The sequence below is a fragment of the Delphinapterus leucas genome, chromosome 10 (assembly GCF_059928025.1).
Source record: "Delphinapterus leucas isolate spDelLeu-1000000601 "Yukka" chromosome 10, BTC_Dleu_Yukka2, whole genome shotgun sequence".
Classification (NCBI taxonomy): Eukaryota; Metazoa; Chordata; class Mammalia; order Artiodactyla; family Monodontidae; genus Delphinapterus; species Delphinapterus leucas.
The window spans coordinates 11,664,075-11,691,864 of record NC_143138.1 but is presented as its reverse complement, the minus strand read 5'-3'; the positions used below and the strand labels follow the sequence as shown (position 1 = coordinate 11,691,864).

Here is a 27,790-nt window from a genome sequence, read left to right as displayed (position 1 = left end):
TATATCTCTCCACACACCCAAGAAAGTAAATAATCCATAAAGCCAGTCATCCTCTCTCTGACATCACCAAAGGCCTGATTTCGTTCTCCCTGCTCTTAGCTCAGAAAACTGATTAGAACTGAATGTCTAGGCTGCTTCCTTATGCCCTTCTAATAAAGCCAACCACAGCAAAGAAAACAGAAATTAGTGGCAAGCAGAGAGCCTTTTGCCACTGGGATTCACAGCAGCCGCTGGACAGGCCATTATGGTTGTCTGGCTCCAGCTCTCTTCCCAGTAACCAGCCCCCGCCTCTTGCCTGCCCCACACCACCCTCCAAGATCAAAGGCAGCACTCACTGTTTATAACATCCTGAGCAATCCGGGAATCCCAAGAGGTTTTTGTTACCTTTCCCATCCCTCACTGTCTCTGCTCCCAAAAATCTTCTCTAATGAGGCTGGCCAGCCCTGGCACGGTCATACCCGGGAATCAGGCCGGCCCCAAAGGAAGCTCCTCTGAGATGCCTCATATTAAAGAGGGGGTGGGGGTGGCTCTGGGGAACATCAGGACAGGCTCTGAGAGCATGTGATTCCCAGCCTCCACGTCCCAGCAACTATGCAGCAGCTAGAAGCGCTGAAAGCAAGCTGCTTCTTTCTACTCCCGTCGCCGGAAAACAAACAGTTCTTGCTGGGTAAGAAAAAGGTCCCAGGTACCCTACAACAGACATCAACGTGCCTCTTCCAGAAGGAGGCATGGCTGGAGAGCACACCCCACCAGGGCAGCCGGGGCACAGCTCCCTATACCTTCCTTGTTCCTTTCTCCTTTTCCCTCTCAAAATGCTGGCTGGCTACAGCCGTTCGCCCCCCGGCCCAGTCCTGGACTTCAGCTTTTCCTTTGTAGTTTAAACACAAAGGCAGAGCAAGCTGTCTAAGTAATCACTCCCATTCTCACAGCCGGGGTGGGGGTGGGGGGGTGGGGGTGGCCGGCAAGCTCAACGCCCGGGACCATCAGCGAGCCTCCACGCAGCCTGGGAGACCCCGGCTGCCTCTGCCTCCCTCTGCAGCTTCTCGTCTCGTCTGCTGCTGAGACACAGTGGAGAGAACAGAGCTGGGAAAGAAAGGCCTAAGCACACAAGTTTGGGGGAGCAGGACGGGAACTGAAAAGAGACCCGACGGGGATCGACACCCCCCTAGCCCTGCCCTCGGCCAGCTCTGCACACCCCAGCTTTATGTGGTGCCCTGAAGGTAATTAATCCCCGCCAGGGGCACACCTACCCTGGGAGTGAAGAGGGGTGAATGAAGGGGGCATAGGTAGGAGGGCCTAGAACAAATACCCAGGCAGTCACGGCCATTTCAACAGCAGAAGTTAATTCAAACAAAATCCCAAAAACTACATTCCAACCCAACACCTCAGGGATTCAGAGGACACGATCTGGTTGGATTCTGAGTCCCCTGGTTACCTTTGGGAAAACTCATCTTTACTGATCTTGTAAGCAGGGCAAAACTTAAGTTCAAAAGGCAAACCTCCAAGTTTACTAAAGTAAAGGTAAAAATTTCCTGGGGGGTTTTGGGGAAAATTACTTTCAGGGCAATGTTTGCTGAGTATCTCAGATTTCAAATTAAAGTATATCTTTACTACAAAAATCCATTCATCACCTTCAAATGACTCCCAAAGCCACAGCAAACCATAACCACCTAAGAAGCCCAACTATCATCGGAAGACTTGCATTTTCAAGGAAAAGGGAAAAAAACTGACACGTGCTACTGTCTCTACATTTCCCAGATAAGATTTATTTCTGAACTGGTTTCTAAGAGTTGTTTCTTCCCCCTTTCTGAAGGGGCTTTCATAGGGGGACAGGAAGAAATTATTTCTGACTTTAAAAATTCTATTGCTAATTAATAGAATCAAGTTAAATGCTGAGCAACGTACCATTTCTAATTATAAGTAACTGGTGGGGAAAGGATGTATAAAATCACAACTGCTAATACTTAAGAGTGTCTACAGGGGTGCATTCTAAACCACATACACTCATCTAAATCCCACAGTTACGCTAAGGCAAAGGTCCTACTATTATCCTCTTTTTACAAGTGAGGAAACTGAGGTGCAGGCAGGCTAAATGACTTGCCCAAGGTCATTCCACTAGAGGCAGAGCTGAGATTTAAACACAGGCATCTGGCTTCAAGCAATCCTTTTAACCAAACCACACTGTTTCAAAGGTTTCTTAAAAACTGAACAAGAGGGGCTTCCCTGGTGGCGCAGTGGTTACGAATCCACCTGCCAATGCAGGGGACACGGGTTTGAGCCCTGGTCCAGGAAGATTCCACATGCCACAGAGCAACTAAGTCCATGTGCCACAACTACTGAGCCTGGGCTCTAGAGCCTGCGAGCCACAACTACTGAGCCTGCACTCTACAGCCCGCGAGCCACAACTACTGAGCCTGCGCTCTAGAGCCTGCGAGCCACAACTACTGAAGCTCATGCACCTAGAGCCCGACCTCCACAACAAGAGAAGCCATCATCGCAACGAGAAGCCCGCACACCACAACAAAGAGTAGCCCCCACTAGCCACAACTAGAGAAAGCCCGCATGCAGCAATGAAGACCCAACACAGCCAAAAATAAATAAATAGGTAGATATCTAGATAGATAGATAAAATCTACTAAAAAAACAAAACAAAAAAACTAAACAAGAGCTGGGCTCTTTAAAGAGACTGATGGGGCTTCCCTGGTGGGGCAGTGGTTAAGAATCTGCCTGCCAATGCAGGAGACACGGGTTCGAGCCCTGGTCCAGGAAGATCCCACATGCTGCAGAACAACTAAGCCCACGAGCCACAACTACTGAAGCCCGAGCGCCTAGAGCCTGTGCTCTGCTGGCCACGGCAATGAGAAGTCCGCGCACCACAACGAAGAATAGCCCCCACTCACCTCAACTAAAGAAAGCCTGCACACAGCAATGAAGACCCAACACAGAGGGAGGGAGGGAGGGAGGGAGGGAGGGAGGGAGGGAGGGAGATTAAAAAAAATAAAGACACTAATGATGACCTTCCAAAAGATAGATAAACAGAGAAAGACAGACAGATAATCTTTGCAACGAGGGAAATTCTTCATTTTCCACAGTCTCCAACAACGAGTCTCACTGATTTCAAGTGCTTCATGCAATAGCAATGACCCTATTGTGGCCTAGGGGTTCACCCCAAATTCACCTGAGGTGCTGGTCTAGAGAAAGGCTCCAGGCACAGCCCATTCAGCACCTCTCCCGCTCTCTGTCGCCTGGCCCACAGGCACAGCAAACACTAAAACATGTGCTGCTTCTCTGGGAATGCTAGTCAGCATCTTCCAGTACTTGAAAAGGGGAAATAAAGGTGGCTCTCCACTTTTTCTGTCATACCACTACTATTACTGCCAAGAACAGCCCAAAATGTCTTCGCTTTTAAGCACTGCAAAGCGTAAGGAAATCTACCGTCCTCAGCAACAAACCTGAAAATTATTACAGAAACAATCTTTCTTATAAAAGATTCCTAACTGGGGCTCTTGGCTAAATAACAACAGAATCTGTATTTCATAGAGCTTCTCAAGCAAGCAGCTCTCTTTTTAGAGTCAAAGTGTGTAGAGGTCACCGTTTTAGTTGTACTTGTGGTATTAGCTGAGAAAACACTTAACAAAATATTTATGGAATGGAACTGAACAAAAGCAGGACCCATATGAAAGATCTCTGGCTCCAGCTTACTAAGTCCTCCATCACTAGGAAATCAATCTAAAGATAAAAAGATTTTTAAAGCATCACTTTCTTCTTTCGTAGATTTTGGAGCCATAAAGAAATCAGATTCCAAATCAGAACCAGCAGGTGCTGGTGTATGGACAGCACACTGGGCCCAGCTGGCATACACCCCAAGGGACTTGCTTCATTAAAGCCCTTTCCCACTTCTGTTACAGTATTATACTCAAAACTCAAACTGAATTAGACATAAAAGAACTGGGCACAAATTCCACTTGTTTCTTCAAGGAACTCAGGACCAGCACAACAAATGGGGGGCCTGAAGCAGCAGAAGACACTTCATCTATTTTGGCCAAACCCCATCCTAATTATGAAGGTATTCCACCTGCACTCTGGACACACTGCTGCTCCAAAATACACAAATGGTGTAGGTCAAAATTCCAGATTCCACTCCGCACTCTAGGGTTTACTGACTCTGCTATGCCTCCCCGGCTAAAGACCAAAGTTACGTTTGAAAATATAATGCTTCGCGATGTGGCTACACACAGTCGTTTCTTATTACCTTGGGAAGCCAGCTGACGTCGATGGGGGGAAAGTAAGGCATCTGCTTTGCTAAGCCGCCCATAATAGAGTCAATCAAACAAAATTCTAAGGGACCAAACGCGCTGTTTCTGACCCTCTGTAGTCCTCCAGATTGTCCACTAGCTGGCGTCTTAAAGAAGTGATGACTGTAATAAAAACATGTCTAAGCTCTTCTTTCCAACAGAATCAATCTACAAAAATACAGTGATGATTTTTAGACAAGCATGCCACTCTTGTGTTTCTTGTGAAAGGCTTTTATGGTAGCAGCCAGGATCAAACAAACTAGGCCAGGTACGCAGATGTTTTGCTTTACCAACACGTGCTAGAAACCAGGAATAATAGTTCACAAATTATTTCTGCCAATTTATTTCACAGTCCCCAAACTTTTCCTCCAAGATCTATTTCTGACATCTCTGGGCTCCCGTTGGCATTTTGCAAATTTAAGCTTCCTCTTTCCTCCCACTCCAAGAGGCCTCAACTGTATTTCCAGGGGCCTCTCAGCCTCAACACACAAGTACCAAACAAACCATATGAGTTACATCTAATGCATGGCTCTTACTTACTTCTCAATATCATTTACTGGATTAAAGCCCTGCCTATGAGAAATCTTACACCAGAAGTCACAAAGTGAACTACAGCAAATCTCAAAGTACTATGTACTCATTCACTCCCTCAACAAATACTTAGGAAGTACAGTGCCGGCCCTGTTCTAGGTGCTTGAGGTAGATCTGAGCAAGAACAAAAAGCTTCCTGGGGCTTCCCTGGTGGCGCAGTGGTTGAGAGTCCGCCTGCCGATGCAGGGGACGCGGGTTCGTGCCCCGGTCCGGGAAGATCCCACATGCCGCGGAGTGGCTGGGCCTGTGAGCCATGGCCGCTGAGCCTGCGCGTCCGGAGCCTGTGCTCCGCAACGGGAGAGGCCCGCGTACCACAAAAAAAAAAAAAAAAAGCTTCCTGCTTCTATATTCTAAAACAACAAGTAAATAACAAGTAAGGTATCTGAGATAGTGGTACGTGCTAGAAATAAAAGGGCGATGTGGTAGAATACCTAGCAGGAGAGCAACACGAGTGGGGAGAGCATGGCGTGGGCCAGCCAGGGAGCCACAGGCAGAACCCAAACTGCATTCCGGCCGAGCCACTCACTGCCTCAGTGACCTTCAGCACGGTGCTGACCTCAGAAAGCCTCACAGGGGTCCTCGCCTGTGAACCCTACCGTCTGAATAGCTGTTACCCAGAATTAGAGTCACTTATGTTGGCTATACCATGAACCCAAACACAGCATTTTTTCCCCAAACAAGATAATGAAGAGAAACAAAGAGGGGTTCCTCCATGAGGGCTTCGGGAGCAGCAGGTCTGAGGCTGTTTGGGGAGCTAATGACTAAGGTAATTAGCAAGCCTCACACCTGCCATTTGGGGAAAGGCTTAGATGACAAATGCACTGCGGGTACTGCTTTGAAAAAGCCCAAGTGGGATGAAATTAACCTTCTAATAATAAGTTCTTAAAATGCAGTGAAGTTCCTATATATCACCAGGGAACGTTCCCACCAAGTCCACTTACTTTCAAGCTACTTAACTTTCTTCCCCAGATTTGCAAGTCAAAAAACTAGTGCCACAGAGAAAAGACACACCACTTCTGCGAGTTCGTGCATCACCTCACGAACTAGACAGACGTGGTTCTCAACGCTGCACCTGGACGTACAACATCCTGCTGAAGCACCGATAACCGCACGCTCTGACTTGAGCAGCGTTCTGTCATTTCAGTTTTGACAGCAGATTTCTCAGAAAAGCTGACTCTCCTGAAAATGTGAGGCCACAATGAAGAGGTACAAATGCCAGCTCTGTGAGACCTGCGCCCCAGTTCCCAGTATTTATGCAGAGGCTCCGGGGGTAGGTGGAGCTAGCACCCTTCCGGATTCCCAACCCAGCCACCGCCCAGGCCACAACCCCGCCCACGCCCCACACAGGACACCTGCTCTCAACATAGCACCTTCTTCGTATAAGAAAGAAAATGAGAAGTTACAGTGTACACCAACCAGGCACACAGATCCACCAGAATGGCACTTTCTCATTGATGAAAACTACTGCAGCAGAGATCAGGAGACAGTCTGCTGCACCTAAGGCTCCGTGGTTCCTCTCTGTTTGGAGTCCCTTTGGCTCACTTCTCCCCTCTGATCGAAAGAAGGGACGTAAAGAGGTACAGACGGAGGAGACAGTTGCCCAGCACTAAGCTCTGTGACATTCAGCACTGAATTCTCTTCCCCAAAAACTAAGTTTCAAAACAGGTTAACACAAGCAAAAAAAACATATTTTGTAGAATTGGACGCTGCAGCCTGATTTAAGGGAAAGATGCTGAAGGGAGAGTCAGAACTCCAGGGCTTACTCCCAGCTCTGATGCTAAGGAACAAAGGCTGGGTCTGTTGATACATTTGCTTGTTTTTTCCCCTCATCTGGAAGGGTGAGCATGGAATCTGGCTGGATCATCACTCCAGGTACTTGGCTTTTCCAGTCTGTGTGAAAACTAAAGCTTGTTTTAATGCCCAGTTAAGAAATGGACTCTCTGTGAAATAATGGAAGGACCAGACCATCTGAGAAGATAAGACAAGAAAAACAGAAAGAACTAGACAGAAAAAGAAAGGCATAGAAAAAGCAAAAACAGACTATTTAGCCATAAAAGGGAAGAACAAACTACTGGTACACACAACATGTACGAACCTCAAAAGCATTCCAGTAAGGGACCTAGATACAAGATTGCTTCCATTTATATGGACTTTTACAACGGTGTTTTTTTTTTTAATCTGAACTGATTTACAATTGTTTTTAAAAAGAAGAGGGGAGGGGCAGTTGTGACAACTCACTGGGTTAAACTGGAAAGTAGCCACCCAAATTAAATACATGTCAATGCCAAAAGCCACACCTCTGGTGACACAATTCAGGGACCTGGTCCAAATGTGGGGAAATTTCCCCAAGTTTCATGCTGTTAAAAGTGACTTATTAAAGAAACATTTACAGTACAAACTCCCTTTCAGACCTTGGGATATTTAAAGAAAAAGCAGATTTTATCTTATAAAAAAAAAAGAAAAAAGTTACTTTTTTTGAAAAAAGTTACTTTTTTGCAAGCTGAATCAGAGTACCATTTGTGGTTTGCCTTAAGGGATTTGCTTCTGTGTTGGGCAGAAAAGCAAATCCCAATATTGACCTGTGCAGAGAAAAGGCTTGCTCATAAGTTTTCATGCTTTTTCAAATCCAGTGAGGTTTCAAATCGAGGGAGGCTCCCCACAGCCAGGACTCACACTAGGTGGGCAAGAAGCAGGCAACCAGCACTTCTTCCCTGGGGGAGGTGACGGGATTTGGGGTGAGGGTGGTATGAATCCCCTGCCCCAGTCTACCCTCCACAGGGAAAAGTCTCAGAGCCCAACAGCTTCTGTTACAGAAACACTACAGGAGTTATCGCACTGCAGTTCCAAAAGTGCCATGGCAAACCTCGGCATCCCAAAGGAGCCCAGGACCGGCGCTCACGATGGGTTACTCCACGAGGGTTCGCAAAAGGGGTCTTTGGGCAGGCGGCCCCTCAGAGACACAGAAAATCAGAACACGTTCCCAGACCTGGAATCAGCAGCCCACAAACCAAAGTCAGCTCAGTTCCTGGCACAAAATGATTTACAAGTCATCCTGGCAGGGGTCACATCCAAGAGCTATTTTAAGACAATAATCTTGGTCTAAATCTGGTCAAAGGGTACTGAGTATTTGAGGTTAAATCCCATCTCCTAGGAAGATCAGTCAGAAGACTTAGGCCCATTTCCTTTCAGCACCTCCAGAAGCCAGGGCATCCCCAGCTCTCCAGAACAACCTGGCAAAAAATGCAGAGACAGCACAGGACAGAAACAGCATGGTTTATGCCATCTTGAGAATCCCTTCACCAAAATTCAGGGCCATCTTTGTTCCACTCGCCTTCTGTTTTCTATATAAACCACCATTTCAGTTTTGGTTGCAGTAACATGGGAGGAGGGTGACTTATTAATGCTATCTATAAATGATAACTTCAGCAGACAGCGTTTTCCACTGTGACTAGTCATTTGTAAAGAATACTGATTTTCTCTACAAACAATAAATGCTGGAAAGGGTGTGGAGAAAAGGGAACCCCCTTGCACTGTTGGTGGGAATGTAAACTGATACAGCCACTATGGAGAACAGTATGGAGGTTCCTGAAAAAACTAAAAATAGAACTACCATATGACCCAGCAATCCCACTACTGGGCATATACCCTGAGAAAACCGTAATTCAAAGAGTCATGCACCACAATGTTCATTGCAGCTCTATTTACAACAGCCAGGACATGAAAGCAACCTAAGTGTCCATCAACAGATGAATGGATAAAGAAGATGTGGCACACATATACAATGGAATATTACTCAGCCATAAAAAGAAATGAAATTGAGTTATTTGTAGTGAGCTGGATGGACCTAGAATCTGTCAAACAGAGTGAAGTCAGTCAGAAAGAGAAATATAAATACCATATGCTAACACATGTATACGGAACCTTAAAAAAAAAAAAGACATGAAGAACCTAGGGGCAGGACGGGATTAGAGACACAGACCTACTAGAGAATGGACTTGAGGACACGGGGAGGGGGAAGGGTAAACTGTGACAAAGTGAGAGAGTGGCATGGACATATATACACTACCAAATGTAAAACAGATCGCTAGTGGGAAGCAGCCAGGGATGGGATAGGGAGGGTGGGAGGGAGGGAGACGCAATAGGGAAGAGATATGGGGACATATGTATGTGTATAGCTGATTTACCTTGTTATAAAGCAGAAAGTAACACACCACTGTAAAGCAATTATACTCCAATAAAGATGTTTAAAAACAAAAAAACAAAAATATAAAAATAAAATAACAACCAGATTTTCAACACTTAGTACAAAAATAAAGAGTAAAATATTTTCCCAAAAAAATACTGATTTTCTTACTTTTATTCTGCAAAGTGGCTACAGCAGAAAGCATCCCTTTTACACTGCTCTTCAGGGTTATGACAAAAACTAAAATATTCATGTATTTTTACATAAATCACATGCTTGTTTTGCTCTATCAGTAGTAGGGGGCAAAGGCATTTAAGCAGCACTTCTAGATATTAAATTAGCTATCTGGTATTCATCTATTTCACCAGAGACACCCAGCCCAGCCCAGCGCAGCACAACCAGTCAGTCCGGGAAAACCTCCCTTGTCTCAATCCACAGCTGGATGAGCGGCTTCTCTTAAGAGATGGCGACTCTGTTTTCTCACTGCTTCCCCGACTCTCTCTTCTTTGGACAAGGAAGATTCTAGATGCCAATTTTTTAAGTTACACTGCAATGCATATTACTTGAAAAAAATACAAATAAGCCTTATCTCTTAAGCATCCCTCCCTCTTCCCAAATTCCTGCACATGATTTATCACGAAACCTTACATTTTACTCTCAAACACAATGCTCTCCACCCCCATCTTCACCAGCTAATTCCTACCCTCCAAGTGTCTACACTGTGACATCCAGAAAGTCTCAGTTGTCCCTCCAAAGTGTACCCACAGCACCCTGGACACTTCACCTATCAAAGCACTTGTCTTGCCCCCTCCGTCTATAACATCACAGCCGCTGTTCACTATTGAGTGCCTGGCATATGGTAGGAGATCAATAAATCAATAACTATTTCTCAGATAAACCAAAATTAAACTAAACTTATTTTGATCACTCAGAGAAAACACCGTTGATTTTGTGTGTGTGTGTGTGTACCTATACACATGTATACACACACATATATATATCCTTTTATAGTACTCTTCCTGAACAAATATACTATTTATTTGAATTATTATAACAATAACAAAAGATTAAACTGTACATACTATTTTCTCACTTGCTTTTTTCACTTACTACATTATGTCATTAAATATTCTTGCTACCACATCATTTTAATGATTGCATGGAACAGATGTTCACTAATTTAACCAATCCCCCATTGGTTACAATTCTTCACTGTGATACACAGTGAAATACACTTGATACACATCCCTGTGGCCAAGTCTAAGTAAATTCCTAGAAGCAGAGTGGCTGAGTCCAATGGTATGCAAAATAATTATACTAGTTATAGTACACATGGAAAACTTAAAATAGGGGTTATTTTTTTAAGGATACCGACAGGATCTCCACAACCAGAATAATGAATGCAACTGGCTGAGGAAACACAGGGCTGTTTAGCCCAAAGAAGAAGGACAATGAGTCTGTTAGATGGGAGTCATGTTTATTTAGCTCCTTCTGAGGATAAAACGGGAACCTTTGAAAGAGAGGGAAAGAGTGTGGGATTTTCCCAAAGAGCTACCCAACAAGGACCGTGGGGTGGCTTTAAGAGTTGAGGCTGAGGCAGGCAGGGATCCTGGCAGGGCAAAGACCGAGCCAGCGTCACAGGAAAGGCAGTCAACCAGAAAGGTCACACTTGTTCAACTACTACTATGTCAACCTTCCAGAGGGCTCCTCACCGCTTTCTTCAAATGAACCTGGAGAAGAGCCATGATGAAACTTTCCTCTGTTACCCTAACAGCTATCAGAGCACGTGGCATATTGACTGCACACAAAATGCTCCTGAGAGAACCAATTTCCCTAATAAGCAAAAAAATCGTGGTCGACCAAATGGTGGATTCAGTCACAGACGACAGCATAGTGACATGTTTTATGTCTTTTCAAAATGGGGAGGGTCTAGCTTAGCCTCACAGCTTAAGGCCCTCACTGTAATATATGTAATAAGAGTAAGTGACTCTAATGATAACATCTGTTGTAATTGCCTAATCTCCCTGTTTTTTAAAGAAGGAAGGTATTCAACAGATCAACTGTCACTATTTAACCACAGGGGGGATAGGATTATCTCTTCCTCAATTTTTACCAACGTTCATATGTAAATGAAGTAAGTTTCTAAAAGACACTTTTTTTTTAAAAAGGAAAGTCAAAGATGGAGAAAAACAACGCTGTGCTTCTATTTAAACGTCTGAGTTTCTTTAGAAAGGCAGGGAGATGGATGAAATGATTGAGCGTCAGCATCAAGTTCTGGGTGACAATAAAAAAGGTTCCGGAGCCAGACCACCTGTGAGCTTGGTCCCTCTGGCTTCTGTCTCCACATCCCTGTCATGGAGCTAACAGTACCATGCTGACACAGATGGTATAAGGATCAAATGAGTTAATACATGTAAAATGCTTAGACTAGTGCCCAGCGCACACGAAGTGCCATTTAACTGTCAGACACTTCTTTTCACCATCAGTGTCATTTCCAAGTGTACTTGCAGAGGGACCAAACCCATGAGAATAATGCAGGACCCTCAAGTAAGCAAGAAGGGCTGGTGAAAAGTGACTTTAAAAATACAATCAGAGGGCTTCCCTGGTGGCGCAGTGGTTGGGAGTCCGCCTGCCGATGCAGCGGACACGGGTTAGTGCCCCGGTCCGGGAAGATCCCACATGCCGCGGAGCGGCTGGGCCCGTGAGCCATGGCCGCTGGGCCTGCCCATCCGGAGCCTGTGCTCCGCAGCGGGAGAGGCCACAACAGTGAGAGGTCCGCATACCACAAAAAAAAAAAACAAATAAAAACAAACAACAACAACAAAAAATACAAGCAGAATCAACTTTCAAACAGTCTACCTTCTGAAAGTTCATTTACTCACTGACCATTTAAAACTCAGGATGCACTTCATCATTAAAAGGCATGTTTCAAATGGTGATTGGGTTCCCAAAACAACACAAAGGAGTTCAACAAGACTCACTCAGATAATAATGAAAAAGAGGGAAAACATTCAGGAAAATGACTGGAAACTGCTAGGGGACATTATGGGGGAGAAAAAAAAACAGAATTCTCTGTGCCGCTCCAAAAGACTGGAAAAACTCAAGGAGGAAGCACTGTCAACCACGCTATGGCAGGAACACTGGATGGAAACTCTTGATCTGAATGAGAAAAACCAAGTCAGGGTCTACAGTGTAGCAAGTGCTGGCTTTAGCTGTCACTTTACTGGATCCAGAGAAAAATAATAAAGTTTTAAACTACACTGGCTGGGTGTCTGGATTTCTTGGACCTGATGAATTATGCACTATAATGAACTATGCAAATTAACTGAAACCAGGCTCTGCTCTCCTAGGAAATCTGGGCAATGAATGCATTTCTCATTGGCTACTAGTCTTAAGTCTGAAAGTAAACTAATCACATAATCAAAAGGAAAGACTAACTTACAGAAAGATACAAAATTTCGCCCAATAAACAAAAATGTTCTTGATTCATAGCAGGGCATCAGCAAAAAAGGGGGAAAAACCCACAGCAACCTCCAGCCTCAAACACTACATAATGAAATTACAGAACAGACCAGTCCAATTTCCTGGTGGGTGAGATACAGGTCTTTTGTAAAAACCACAACCCCTTCCTCCAAGCAGAGCTCCAAGGAATTTTAAAGTTTGAATATAAAAGTTAACTGCAATCGACTAAAAACAGAACAAAGAAAACAGTCACTTAAAATTCAAAGCAGAAGGATGAGGTCAGGAAAAAGGATGGCGTGTGGATCTTCCCCACCTTCTATTTGTTCTCCATCCCACTTGTCCCACTTGCCCCTCGTGCTTTTGTTCCTACATTCCTTGTACACTCTTTTGTTGTCCTGTTGTGAAAGGTCTTCCCAGGCCTGTTTAAAAGTCCAAACAGGGCTTCCTGGTGGTGCAGTAGTTAAGAATCCGCCTGCCAACGCAGGGGACACGGGTTTGATCCCTGGCCCGGGAAGATCCCACAAGCCGCGGAGCAACTAAGCCCGTGCGCCAAAACTACTGAGCCTGCGCTCTAGAGCCCGTGCGCCACAGCAAGAGAGGCCATGACAATGAGAAGCCCGCGCACCACAACGAAGACCCAATACAGCCAAAAATAAAAACAAATAAATTAATTAATTTTTTTAAAAAGTCCAAACAATTCAAAACTAAACTATGGCATTGAAGACAACTTTACTAGGGAGGGGCTGATAAGATTCTGTTTCTTGGGGCTTCCCTGGTGGCACAGTGGTTGAGAACCTGCCTGCTAATGCAGGGGACATGGGTTCAAGCCCTGTTCTGGGAGGATCCCACATGCCGCGGAGCAACTAGGCCCATGAGCCACAACTACTGAGCCTGCGCGTTTGGAGCCTGTGCTCCGCAACAAGAGAGGCCTCCATAGTGAGAGGCCCGTGCACCGCGATGAAGAGGGGCCCCCACCTGCCACAACTAGAGAAAGCCCTCGCACAGAAACGAAGACGCAACACAACAAAAATAAATTAATTAATAACTCCTACCCACAACATCTTCTTTAAAAAAAAAACAGATTGTTTCTTGATCTAGCTACTTCACTTGAAAGTTCAAAGTTTCTTTAAAGTATCTGAAAAATCCGTTTAAAGAAGACAGTATTCTTTTCAATTCACCAGAATTTGGACTAAATGGCATGATCCCTAAGGTAAAATGTTGCCAAGCCAACAACTCCTGCCTCTCATTGTTAATGAGAAAGGAGGCCAGTGGGTAGGTGGGCAGGTGGGTGGGTAGGGGATCGTGACCGAGATTTTGCAGTCGCTGCTGCTAGGGTTGATGTACTCCAACTCCAAAAGACACTCAGGACACACCACATGACTGCTGACGGCAAAGCACGCAAAGCATCTGCCATTGGTGAATCTCAAAGTATGAAGAAAACTGAAGTTACCTGCCAGCAGAAACTCAGAACACTGTAAGCCTTGAGAAACTGCTGCTACAGCTTTGAAAAACCTGATATTTAGAAAAGAGATCGATTTGGTGTCACAAGTGAGCCTCTAGAAATATAAACTGAGCTCTTCTTTGCATTTAAAAAAAATGCGGCCAACAGAATAGTGAATACTAGTAAATTCTTAACTTGAAAATGTTCAGAATGACGTGTGTATATGCATAATGTGTACAGTACAATACCCTACAGGGATGGTGAGACCCCCCCCCTTGTAAACATTCATACCCTGCCCAAGGAATTCCTGAGACTTCATCTCAACTGTAAGCACGTCTCTTACAGACAGAATGTTAGGTATTGAAGGAATAATCCAAAGAGATCAGGGAAAAAACCAAGGCCAAGACCCCTTGAACTCTGTTTATTCTCAGTCAACAAGGACATCTGCTTCTGACCTATTACCCAACGACGACGACGAGGTCATGGTCCATGGGGAAATGAGCTGCTTTACTCACACATCACAACCCGCCCCTCCCCATTCTAGCCTGAACCTAAACTCCCCCGAAGATGGAAACGCCACCAGAGGATGAAATCAGTGCTAACGCTGCAGGGAAAGACGGGCGTGAAGGAGAAGGGGATGCAGCGTGGTGAAACAGAAAAAGCCACCAAAGGCACCTGGCTCTTCGGGAGCAACACCACACAGTGGGGCCTTTCTGTCGTCTCCAAAGTGGAGCAATGTCACCAGCCTGTACCCCTTCCCCAGCACAGATGTCAACTGCTCTCAGAGAGGAAGCCCCCTCGCGTGACATGACATAAGGGGGCATGTTCAAGAGGATAAGCAAACATAAGCAGACACTCTTTAAATCATTCCACAAGACTGCAACAACAATGCTAGCAGTACAGCTACCGTTCCAAAGACAGAAGACCTTACAGAAGCCAGCAGCCACACCCTCGGACAGGCTCATTTTCCAGGTGCCAATTACGGGCCAGAAACCCTGTGCAACTAAACCCCAGGTCTGTGCTCGCTCTCAGAGGGCACCCCCCACCCCTCCCACCAAGTGCCAAGAAGGGGCAACTCGGCTGCAGTGACCCCAGGACAGATTTCAGACGTTCCAGCCCAAGTGGTCCTAGGAAGCCCTTCGCTAAGAAAAAAGAGCCAATCAAAGGGATGAAACAGTGTAAGAGTTGCTCAACGGCTCTCCCTACCGCGCCAGGCACACCTGGAACCAGGCTGACCCCACCAGCACGTGCTCTGCACACACACATGGTGATTCAAGGCAAGTGCTGAGCTTGCTCAGCTTCCGGCCATCATCTAGGAAACCAGACACCAAAGAAACTGTCCAGGGCTACTGTGTAGGATAATGATCCTGTCCAGGGTAAGAGCGGGATTCGGGGCAGAAATCCACGGAACAGCCTAGGGACCTACGAGGAACCATTCAATAAATATTTGTTGATTGATTTTTTAAGAGATGATTAAAGGGCTAGAGGGGAAAAGGCCAGGCAACAAAGGTCAAAAGTAAAGCATCCGTCATCTAGAAATGGGAGTCTGTGAAGGGCCATCAGATGATGGTCTGGCTGCTGCACAGAGGGCTGTACCCCACACCAGCTGGCTTCTTCCAGTGTCTGTAAACTTGCTGTCCTGGGAAAGGCTGCCAGCAGACTGGGAATCCTCCAGTTTTAAATGATCCCTCTAAAGAATGAATGAATGATCAACCCTCTGGGAGGCTACCAAAAAGTACAGGTTCATCTCCCCCAAATCACAGTGAGGATCACTAAACGATGTCCATCCTCTACCACCAACTTCAGGAGGCAGGGAAAAGGAAGCACGGTAGAAAAGGGCCAGGACAACTGAAGTGAAATCAAGGCTGGCTGGCTACCTAGTGGAGCAACCACTGCCTCCTGCTTACCTAGGAATGTTTACAAGCACCTGACATTAATTACCTCCAGGGCAACCCCATGGGGAAGATACTATGATCATCCCAGTTGAAGAAACTGAGGCACACAGAACATAAGCAACTTGCTGGAAGTCACACAGCTTGAACAAGGGGCAGAGTTGGGGTGCGGACCCAGCGCTCCGAATCATAAATTATGCACTGGGGGTTCAGGGCTGGGTTCAAGATTACCTATCACTAAACCTACAGTCAGGATTCACCCCGGGGGAACTAAAAAGAAAGCACTCAACACTAACAATACACAGTAACGTCTGCACCTGAAATAGCACTGTCCAAACTTGGAAATATCTATTCCCTCAGCTACTACTGCCTTGTCCAATGAGCTTACCTTGTCTAATGGTGATTGGGTTGGGGCTTTCCTGGGGCAGGATGTTGGGGCCAGTATTAAAAATAATACTAAAGATTTTAATCACAATTATTTAATCACAAAACAGGGGCAACTTTCTCCCAATAGATCTTATTTGATTGGGCAAAGAGGACAACAAGCATTTTAAACAGTGCTTCCAATAAATTAATAAAAGCAAACAAAAGTGCCGAACTTAAGAAACATCAAGCCCTAAGGATAAAACGCATCCTAAAGAGCAAAGGCCAGCCGCTGCTGGGCCTGCAAGGGGGGGCAACTGACAGAGCCCCTTCCCCAGGCCCCCTGCTCAGGACAGCCTGGGAGCCTGCCTGGTGCGCATTCTCAGGCCCTGAACCAGAACAGGCATTGCAGCAAGACCCCGGGGTGATTCCCACGCAGGTCTGAGAAGTGCTGCCCTGTATAAGGATGTATGTGTGCCTTGAGTCGCGATCACACTTTCCACCAGAAAGCAAGTGGAGGTAGAGAGGTGAAGGAACCAATCAAATGCTACAAGGCTATCAAAATCAGCCCCAGATTCCTATAACTTTCATTTATAAATTAAAAATTAGAATTACCATTTTATTCTAATTCTGCCATCAAGTGTGAACAAGAGGAAATTTACTGAAAATTCTTTGTGGTTCCTAACTGTCACCTATTTTAAAAATTAACCACCAGAAATCCTGTGATCGCAGTATGTGTATTATTAATGTTCTCTTATTCTTCTTCGCATCAAAATCGTCCATCCTGGGCAAAGCACAGGAAGCCCCATTTCAGTTTCGTAAGTAATTCTACTTGAATTCTATAAGAAAAGCTCCTAAAATAAGTGAATCACTATAAAATGAATGAAGCAAAAAGATAACAAAATATGGAAACGTGAGTAAAGAAACAGGGACCACTCTAAATCACCCTAAATAAAGCATAGACATAAACCATCCTGAATACTATCAAGGCAAAAACAGAGAACTTATTACAGCACTAGGTTTTCAGCTACTAAAGCTGCAATATACACCTTTCTTCATCACTCTTGAAGTAACACATTTGTAATTATTGTAAAATGAAGGATTTGGATGTCATGAATTGTTACCCTCCTATGTACAGGGAGTCGTAACCCATTCCCCCCTTTCAGAGATATACTTTTCCCTAAATATCAGTGACTCAAAAAAACACATCAACATACAACTCACCAACACTGACAATCTACGTTCATCAAATTTTTACTACTCCAGAAAAATAAAGAGCTCTCCTTATTACAACCTAAGTCACCAAACCAGACATTTCCTTCACAGGCTAATAATAAAATGTGTCCATCAACACACCAAGAGGGCAGCCTCATTTCCTGATCTGAATTTCATATTCGAGTATCCATGTAATTTCCCCTACCTTGCAAATATACAGGACAACTATAGCTCTGCATTCATTCTTCCTATCAAACCATGGTGGGAAAGAAAACAGAATCATCCCACACAAACCACTCTTTAGAGCTTACAGGCTGCAGTTAAATCTATACAGGAAATAAAATCTGGCCAACATTCTCCATTTAATGTGATCCTCTCACAATGGGAGATGGATTGCAATTATCCATTAATGTAACCTACCCTCCACAGTCAATAAATAAATGGCACTTCCCGTCACTCAGTTGAATCCTGAGTGAAAAGGCTAGAAAGAAATAAAGATATAAATGAGATTCTGTAGATATCTAAGGAACACACTGGTGACTGATTTCAAGCCAAAATGTCCAGAACCCATGACAGAAAGTGAAATGCCTGTGATTAATATGTTCTCACTTTTAAATGCATTAAAGTTATGCTAACATTCTCACCAGTCTCTGAAAGCAAAAAAATTTAGAGTGAAAAAAGGGCTCAAGTTCCGATTTGCTAATTCAAGTCACACCCTATCATTTTGTAGCCCTCCTCCTTACACGGCACCTGCTGTTCCTTTGGAATTTTTAAAGACCTGGGATTTGAGTAATTATAGCCATTTCAGAAATAGTTTCTGAAAACCTAGTTACCTATACACTGCTTTAAATGTTTGCCTTTAAGTCTTCACTTTGTAGGGAGACTACATAGGGAATGTAGTCTTATTCTTTTATACCCAGAATCTTCTCACCCCAATATATTCTGCTTCCTGGCTACCAAAACACACTCACTGAAGAGTTATCTACTGACTGGTATCCCTGAGAGGGTCTGGGTAACCCTAACCCTTCTTTAAAAACTATTTCAAATTAAGAACGCGAGATTTGGGGGCTTCCCTGGTGGCGCAGTGGTTGAGAGTCCGCCTGCCGATGCAGGGGACACGGGTTCGTGCCCCGGTCCGGGAAGATCCCACATGCCGCGAAGCGGCTGGGCCCGAGAGCCATGGCTGCTGGGCCTGTGCGTCCGGAGCCTGTGCTCCGCAACGGGAGAGACCACAACAGTGAGAGGCCCGCGTACCGCAAAGGGAAAAAAAAGAACACAAGATTTGGGAAAGCACCAGGGGACTGCCTGCTCCCTTCCTCTACCTCTCCCCTCCCCTCCGCCCATACACACACCACCAGCAGCAGTGACAACATGAGGGCGCCTGGTCTTTGCAAACAGGCTCCACCATCCAGTAATTGGCTCACAAATTTCATTCATAACTTGAAACAGAAAGGGCCCAAAATGAGCGATCTGTAATTTTAAATGATGTCATTATTCTCCTGGCTGCAAGCAGTTAAAGAAGGCCTTGCAAGCTCATGAATTACAGGTGCAGTTTATTACTCTCCATGAGCTCAGAACAAGAACAGCATCTCAGGAAGCTGGGGCCAAGAGGGGAAGGAGGTCAGCTGCAAGCCCAGATGCTTCCATGGACTGAAGCTTCAATGTCACTGATCCCATCACAGTGGAACAAGCCTTCCTGCTCCCAGGCCCTCCCTCCTCCCTCACTGCCCAGAGCACACCTTTAAGATGGAGAAATTTTTACATGTATATTATGCATCTTTTCTTTAAATATATTTCAGATCAGAACTTGCTAACTAGTCTTTAAGCAGAGGTTTTTACATGCTTATGAGATGAAAGGCACAGCAGTCAGATAATTAGGAAAAACACATCCAACCTTCACTGCTGAGAAGTTTTCCAACAGATTTCAGTTTGCGTAGAGCAGTTCCACACCATCCGAACTCCAAATGGAGGTATAAACACACACTCTGGACTCAGTGGTTTATTCTCAACATATACTGGACTAATTAGAAATCACACGTCAGGACGATCTGGACTTCCATGTATAGAGACAAAAGAAGCCGCAGGTTAGGGGTGGGGTGATGGTGGGGTGGGCAGCCATGCTAGGCAGTTACTCGGAAGCCCACGGCCTCAGGACCTGAGATCCTGGCAGCACTGAACTCTGGTTCTCTTAAGGGGCAGCAGGCAAAGTGATGACCAAGAGAAGACTCAGATCAGCCTCAAGGCAAGCAAGCCAGACCAACAGAAAATATGATTCAATACAAATGTCTTATTCCCCCATGCCCACGCCCACCCCCTTTGAAGTGAGGAAACTGGCAGAGGTTGCCTCAATAACTTCCGGCCAAATGAGGATTGCTCTGGAAACTGCAGCGAGGCCATCTGTGTGGCCCCCAAGCTACGGTGCCATGGAAAAAAAGGGAACCGAGACCAAGACCACAGATTCGGGCAGAGCTAGGTGGACTTGTTCTTATTTCCCCTCCCAGGCCTAACTGAGCAGGAAACCAGCGCTTCTGAATGCCAGCTCCACCCGTTCTCCAGGCTGCAAGTTCCTTACTATAGCAAAGGGCATAACACCATCTTCTAAGCACTGATGGCAGGCTTAGTGAGTTAACGCAAAAAGCTGGGACTCAACAAATGTTTTGGTTCCCTCTAACTCCACCCCCCAACCCCTTCCCACAGAAAGAATTTCATCCCTCTGCAGACCCTCTTCCTCATGACCCCAAACAGAGAGAGACCAATGCCATTTCTTCCCGGTGTCAAACACACCTGGACCTCTGTTGTAGAGAAAGCTGAAATCTGATTTATCTTACCGACACCTTCATGTTTACCAATTAGTTGCTGGCAGGAGAGGCGCGATTAGAACAGTCAGTGCTGTTTACAGTACTTTGGTCTTTCCCAAAGGGTTCCAGAGAACTCTAGGTCCACAGATATTATTCATAATTGGGGTTCACTGACCAACTAAGTTTGAGAATTGTCAGCTTTAAACAGGTTTCTTTCCTTTAGCTTTGTTCATGTGCACTGTGATTCTCTTTCTCTAAAAAATCTGACCACAGAAGCCTCCTTCCCCGGCCCCCTCAAAAGCATAACATATTTCCCAGAACACAGTTGGGATACACCATACTACTCTGTCTCACTCAATTTTGTTGCTGGTTTGATTCAGGTCTGTATTTGGGGAGAAGGGTGTTTTTCTAAGTATTATGTGAGCTTATAAGGTAAAAATATGCTTGCTCAGAGAAACTGAAAAAAGGCAACTGTCCTTATCCTTGGAGGTTTGAAGTGTACAAATTAAGTTATTAACGTAACAATAACTAGAGAAACTCATGGAGTTTCAACTTGTCATTGTAGTAGTGAACTCTTCAGACCCTTAACAGAAATATGACTCCATTACAAATTGTCTAACAGAACTCAGCAGTCACCATTTTATTTTTTTTTTTTGCGGTATGCGGGCCTCTCCCATTGCGGAGCACAGGCTCCGGACGCACAGGCTCAGCGGCCATGGCTCATGGGCCCAGCTGCTCTGCGGCACATAGGATCTTCCCGGACCAGGGCACGAACCCGTGTCCCATGCATCGGCAGGCGGACTCTCAACCACTGCGCCACAGGGAAGCCCCCAGCAGTCACTTTTTAAGAAAATATTCTTACTGTTGGTAAAGATACAAGGAAAACAGATGGGAGCCCTGAGAAGCTATCTAATAAAGCACATTAACAAACTAAAAAAAATGACTTGAACTACAATTCAAATGTAGTTTTTTTTGTTTTTTTTTAATTTTACTTACTTATTTTTGGCTGCGTTGGGTCTTCGGTGCTGTGCATGGGCTTTCTCTAGTTGTGGTGAGTGGGGCCTACTCTTCGTTGTGGTACGTGGGCTTCTCATTGTGGTGGCTTCTCTTGTTGTGGAGCATGGGCTCTAGGTGCCCAGGCTTCAGGAGTTGTGGCTCACGGGCTCTAGAGCACAGGGCTCAGTAGTTGTGGCGCACGGACTTAGCCGATCCGTGGCACGTGGGATCTTCCCGGACCAGGGATCGAACCCGTGTCCCCTGCATTGGCAGGCAGATTCTTAATCACTGCGCCACCAGGGAAGCCCTCAAACGTAGTTTTGATTATATTTGATTATACTCTGATTACATCACTTTCTGTTGCCATATGTGAGGGAAAAGTTGGATTAAACCCCCCCAAAATGTCTTGGTTACTAAGTTTCCACAAAGAGTTCATGAGGAGAGTCCCGTAAGGTAAAAGTCTGACACTGTAAATGTGATTTAACTGTCATAGATCTATTTGTGCACAGATCTAGATTACTGTAAGAGAGCACTAATATTGTAGGTCTTACTCTTTTCTTACTTATTCCTTTTCTACTTTCTGAATTTCCTGTACTACATATATGCTCTCAAAAGGAAAAACATTAACATGTTACATTTATAGAGAAAATATAGGGTTCACTAAATAACCTAATACTGGATTTTTTTTTCCAACTCTCCTGCCAATTCTTACAGATCAGCAGGGCTACCACTACTGCTATGTGGAAAGGATTCCGAAAAGGAATCAAAGAAGTCCAGGACTTGCTACAGCCGTGATCCAGAGGAAGGAAAAGCGAAATGACCAGCCCCGGTGAGTAAGGGCCAACCATCCATAACAAGACTTCTGTGCTGTGTGGGGAAGGAAAGTCCAAGAAAGGCATGACTTATAAAAGCATAAGCAGATAAACAGTACATGATGACGGCTGGAAAGAAACATCAGACTGAAACAACTCTGAAGATGCCTTAGTTTAGGAATTCTGAGACTTGCTACAGTTACCCAAACTGGGAGTGGACACTTCAAGGATGGAGATGGCCAGAGGACATAAGCAGGGAGCCACGATATGGACAAAACCCACACATGAGATGTTATGAATACTACAGTGTAAACCAAAATGGAAAATTCAAAAACAAAAAACGTTAACAGCATGAAAACCATAAAATGGTCAAGATACCTAAGGGGCTGGGAACGTGCAAGATGAGCCTGGCACACCTTCCTGTATCAGAAAGTAAGAAAGCGCTTAAGGAATAATGGGGACGTGTTATAGAGACACAGGAGACAGCTTAAAGGGTTCCCAATATTCATTTCCTCACTGATAACTGTACTAAGGTTTTGTAAGAGAACATTCTTATTGTTAAGAAATATATACTTAAGTATCTGAGGATAAAGGGTTACTATGTCTGCACCTTACTCCCAAATGGTTCAGAGTAAGTATGCGGTGAGGGAAAGACACAGAGGAGAGAAAATATAACCAGACATGACAAAATGTTAAATGACAGAAGTTCTCTGTACTCTTTTTGCAACTTTTCAGTTAGAAATAACTTTTAAAACCTACCACAGGGCTTCCCTGGTGGCGCAGTGGTTGAGAGTCCGCCTGCCGATGCAGGGGACACGGGTTCGTGCCCCGGTCCGGGAAGATCCCACATGCTGCGGAGCAGCTGGGCCCGTGAGCCATGGCCGCTGAGCCTGCGCATCCGGAGCCTGTGCTCCGCAAAGGGAGAGGCCACAACAGTGAGAGGTCCGCGTACCGCAAAAAAAAAAAAAACAAAAAAAAAAACAAAAAAAAACCTACCACGGGGCTTTCCTGGTGGCATAGCGGTTAAGAATCTACCTGCCAATGCAGAGGATATGAGTTCGATCCCTGGCTCGGGAAGATCCCACATGCCACGGATCAGCTAAGCTTGTGCGCCACAACTACTGACCCTGCGCTCTAGAGCCTGTGAGCCACAACTACTGAGCCCTCGTCTCACAACTACTGAAGTCTGTGCGCCTAGAGCCCGTGCTCCGCAACAAGAGAAGCCACAGCAATGAGAAGCCTGTGCACCACAACGAAGGGTAGCCCCCGCTCACAACAACTAGACAAAACCCGTGCGCAGCAACGAAGACCCAATGCAGCCAAAAATAAATAAATAAAATTTTTTAAAACTACCACAAAGTAAACAAAGTGCAAGAGTCACCAGGAGTTCTGAGGTGCGAGGAGATCTGAGTATCCCTGCTTTAGAAAGATCTGCTGCTCCTGTCTTCTTTGTCAAAATCTGTAGGCTCCAAGACTCCAAAAATGACAGCATTAGAACATACACTACAAATGCCCAACTGCACTAACTTATACCAAGAATACTAAAAAAAAAATAGCATTCACTTCAACCTAATGAAAATGTTACTGACAAAGGCCTTTCTTTTTATAAGTTATTTAAAAGACAAAAAGCAACTTCTCTTTGTGGACTGAAAAGAAGCAAGATCAAAAAATGAAGGAGATTGGTGGCAGGGGTTGGGCGGGGAGAGGGTGTTGGTGAACGGACACCTTTCGACATTAAGTTACAGCCTCACAAAAGGGGAGAAAGCCACAGGCCTGGCAGAAGTGGTCTCTCTTTTGTATGTTTATGTGAGACATAAAAATTTTTTCCAATATAAAACCCTAAGCAGCCAAAGAGCTATTCAACAATGAAATGTGCATCTCTTTAACTATTCACCGTCTAGCAATCTCCTCACAGCCAAGACTTCCAGCAATCCCAATATCATTTTCATTACACCCAGAAGCAGGGACACCTAGAACTAGAGTTCAACTACAGAAGCTGAGAAGATGGTCAACTCTATCAAATGTCTGCGGCTTCCTCAAGTCTGTCAGTTTAGTTATAGTTACATCACACAATCTTCATTTAAGAGCCACAGTAAAAATAGCGATTCAATGGAAAAAAATTTTCTCCAATTAAAATGGCCTGAAGTGCTAACTGCTTCACACTTCTTGAAATCTACTTGTATAAAATTAACTTCATTAATGTTAGCAAAGCCACCTCTGGTCACAGCAGTAGTCTGCATAATACGAGATGGTTCCACACCAGGGAGAAACTAAAGAAGACCACGGTAGCCAAGCTCCAGTTACCTGTTATGGTGCTTTCGAGTTATCTAAATCCTTGGAGCAATTTATAGGTTTCCTCTTTCAAGAAGTTATATTGCTTATACAAGAAAATGAAATGGTTCTCATTACATTCTCTCCCAAAACATTCCTGGCCCCAGGATCCTCCCTCTGTCCCAAGCTGCCAGATGTCTCTCCCTCAGATGACAAAGTCCTTCCCCTGTGTCTCTTCTCCATTAGGAGAAGTCAGGTTGAGGCCCTAACTCTGAGTCTACCCCCAGCAGAGTTCAGAATGTAGTTCACCATCAGCCCAGCTTAAAAGTCTTCAAGTTTGTGGCTCACTGATTCTTGGTTACTGGCAGGAACAAGCCCTGCCTCTCCGGGCTCATTTCCCTCCATGGCCGGCACTGACCTTTCCACTCCAGACACACCAACATACACAGGTGTGCACACATGCCCACGCTGCTCTAGGCCCTGGTGCTTTGCAGTGTTCTTTCTGACCCTGCTTATCTAACCATTCAAGCCCCAGCCTTTTACCTGACTAACTTGTATTCATCCTTTATAAGAAACTGCCTTCCTCCAGGAAGCCCTCCCAGACCCAATACCTCACTCCCACAACAGTTAGGCACCTCCTTCCTGGAAGCTTCTGAAGTGGCCTGTGGGTGTCCCTCAGTCCCCTGACATACTATAATCAGCAGTTTGTGTACCTGTCTCCCCTGCTAGACAATGAGATCCTTAAGATAAGGGACAATCTTACTGGAAAACACTATCAATGTTTACTAAATAAATCAGACTATTCCACAAAACCTTATCACAAACACTTAGTCTCCATTCAAAAGTAAAGCCCTCTAATTCCTTTGTTTACAAATTATTTGTCTATCAACTACACTTCAATAAAATTTTTTTAAATTGCCCTTTCAAAGAACCAGAGTTCTTTAAAAATGATTTCTAAAACAATTTATTAGTGGAAAAGATTAACAGGTATCAACAGGTATCAAAACTTAGGTAAAAAAAGGGAAAGGGGGTTATCCCTGAAATGTGGCCAACTACTCTTAACACCATGAATTCATAATTCATGATGCCTAACGAGGTTTGCCATTACTACAGATCACTGCAACATCTGTAGGGGGAAAAAATGCAAGTGACCTAAATCCAAACACAAATCATCAATCACAAAGGTTAGTGACACTTAGGGACACTCCAGTCCAGGGACCCCCTAGTGAACTAACGAGGGGCAGACTCAAGAGCATCAAATAGGCATCAGAGGACTTCCCTGGTGGTGCAGTGGTTAAGAATCCACCAGCCAATGCAGGGGACCAGCCAATGCAGGGGACATGGGTTCGAGCCCCAGTCCAGAAGATCCCACATGCCGTGGAGCAACTAAGCCCTGTGCACCACAACTACTGAGCCTGCGTGCCACAACTACTGAAGCCCACACGCCTAGAGCCCGTGCTCCACAAGAGGAGAAGCCACCGCAGTGAGAAACCCGCGCACCACAACAACGAGTAGCCCCAGCTTGCCACAGCTAGAGAAAGCCCGCACGCAGCAACAAAGACCCAACACAGCCAAAATAAATTTTAAAATAAATCATTTAAAAAAAAAAATAGGCATCAGGCCCAGGAAGGGGAAAGGCATCCCTCTGTGAGGATCTTCAACTATTTCAAAATCCTATGCTTTTCGAGGTAGAAATAAGAAATCAGTAAGCCTAGAACTAGCTAGGTAACCTTCTTTTACCCGATCAGTTTCTCAGATTGCTTTAGGGATACACAGCTTTCAAAAGGCAAACTGTTTTCGAGGCTTGATCACAAATCACAGTCCTGAATGGATTTCCCAGAATATTGTTGATACTTGCCACTGCACATGAAAATATTTCTAAAACCATGTCCTACCTTGAATTAATATTACAACTTAACTTCCAGGTGACTCTGGATTTCACAGTGTTAATATTTAAATATCCCAGTGGGCTCTGAGGTGCTGTATTGGAACAACACTTGCTGGGAAGCAGCAGTATCATACTTCTGGGGAATCATTTGGCAAAATACAAGAGATATATTTTTAAGATATCCATTTCCATTGACCCAGTAATTGTGTATTTGGTCATATATCCTAAAAGAAACAATAAAAAGTAATAAAAATAATAAAATTTGGAAAACTGCACTTATACATACATTGAATAGATGCACCCCCATTAAAATTGTTATTATGGAAGAAACAGAACAAATACAAAAAGAAGCTTCATCCCACAGGACAGGCAAACCCAGGGAAGACCTCAGACTCACTCATTATGAAAACCTCAAGTGAAGGGGTTGATTCAGAAAAGTTGGCAGTGAGGCGGGGCAAAAAATTGTTATTATGGAAAACATGTAGTCACATAAGGAAATGCTTATGATAATACCTAGTGGAAAAAACTGAGAAACAAAACTGTATATACCACAGGATTACCAAAACATTTTCACAGAGGCAAAGAACAGCCGGCAAAATACAGCAAAATGTTTACAACAGTTGTGTGGGGCAGTTAAGCTGGGGATAACTTCTTTTCTGCCTTTCTGTGGGTTGTTTCTTTGTTACTACTTCAGAAAAAAAACATTATTTTAAAATACGCGTGTGTGTGTGTGTGTGTGTGTGCGCGCGCGCGCAGTGTACGCAGGAAGGCGGCATCGCAGCCCTGAGATGGGAGGCCTGCCTGCCCATTCAATACACTGCTCCAGGTCACTATTATTTGGGGTGTCACGGGCTCTCAGCTACATCCCTTCATCTGAGGTCAGTGCTCCCTTCTCCTTTAGTCCAAGAAATTCCCCGTCTTGACTTAACTGCTACTTCCTGTCTGATACAGGCCTACAAAGCAGACCGTTTAAGTCACTGAGAGCTGTAGGCACAACAGCTCCTCAGTCTTCCCCATATAAAGGCAAACTGCATGTGAAAAGGGGGGTTTGGTATAGAGTCGAAACTTCAAGAAGATGAATAATGGAGGCTTTCCAACCTAAGAGAAGATGAACACTCTGAGGTGCTATTTAGTAACTAACTGTACAAGCTGAGTCTAATGTAAATTTTTAAAGCATTTTTAAACTCATTTGAAAACCAACCTTACATCACGGGAGCTTGATTCTGGCCAGATCCTAACACTACAAACCATTAAAAGAAAGCAGGGGGCTTCCCTGGTGGCACAGTGGTTGAGAGTCCGCCTGCCGATGCAGGGGACACGGGTTCGTGCCCTGGTCCGGGAAGATCCCACATGCCGCGGAGCGGCTGGGCCCGAGAGCCATGGCCGCTGAGCCTGCGCATCCGGAGCCTGTGTTCCGCAACGGGAGAGGCCACAACAGTGAAACAGTGAGAGGCCCGCGTAGCACAAAACAAAAAAGAAAAAGAAAGAAAGAAAGCAGGAAGACTGACAATACTGACGCTGACATGGACATAGAGCCATTGGGCCACTCAGGATGGCAAGGTGGTGCAAGCACTTTGGAGAAG

The 27,790-nt window shown here is 44.9% G+C and overlaps 1 protein-coding gene across 23 annotated transcripts in view; it reads right to left on the bottom strand.

Annotated features, from left to right (window-relative positions):
- The window catches only part of JARID2 (jumonji and AT-rich interaction domain containing 2), a 243,443-nt gene that overhangs the window by 177,388 nt on the left and 38,265 nt on the right, over positions 1 to 27,790 (bottom strand). Inside the window, exon 1 of one of the 23 annotated variants that reach the window (XM_089918367.1) lies at positions 336 to 5,218. The exons of the other annotated variants lie outside the window; for them this stretch is intronic. The gene's annotated coding sequence lies outside the window, so the exon portion shown is untranslated. Of the gene's footprint in view, positions 1 to 335; positions 5,219 to 27,790 lie in introns of those variants that run through there. 23 annotated transcript variants of the gene reach the window in all.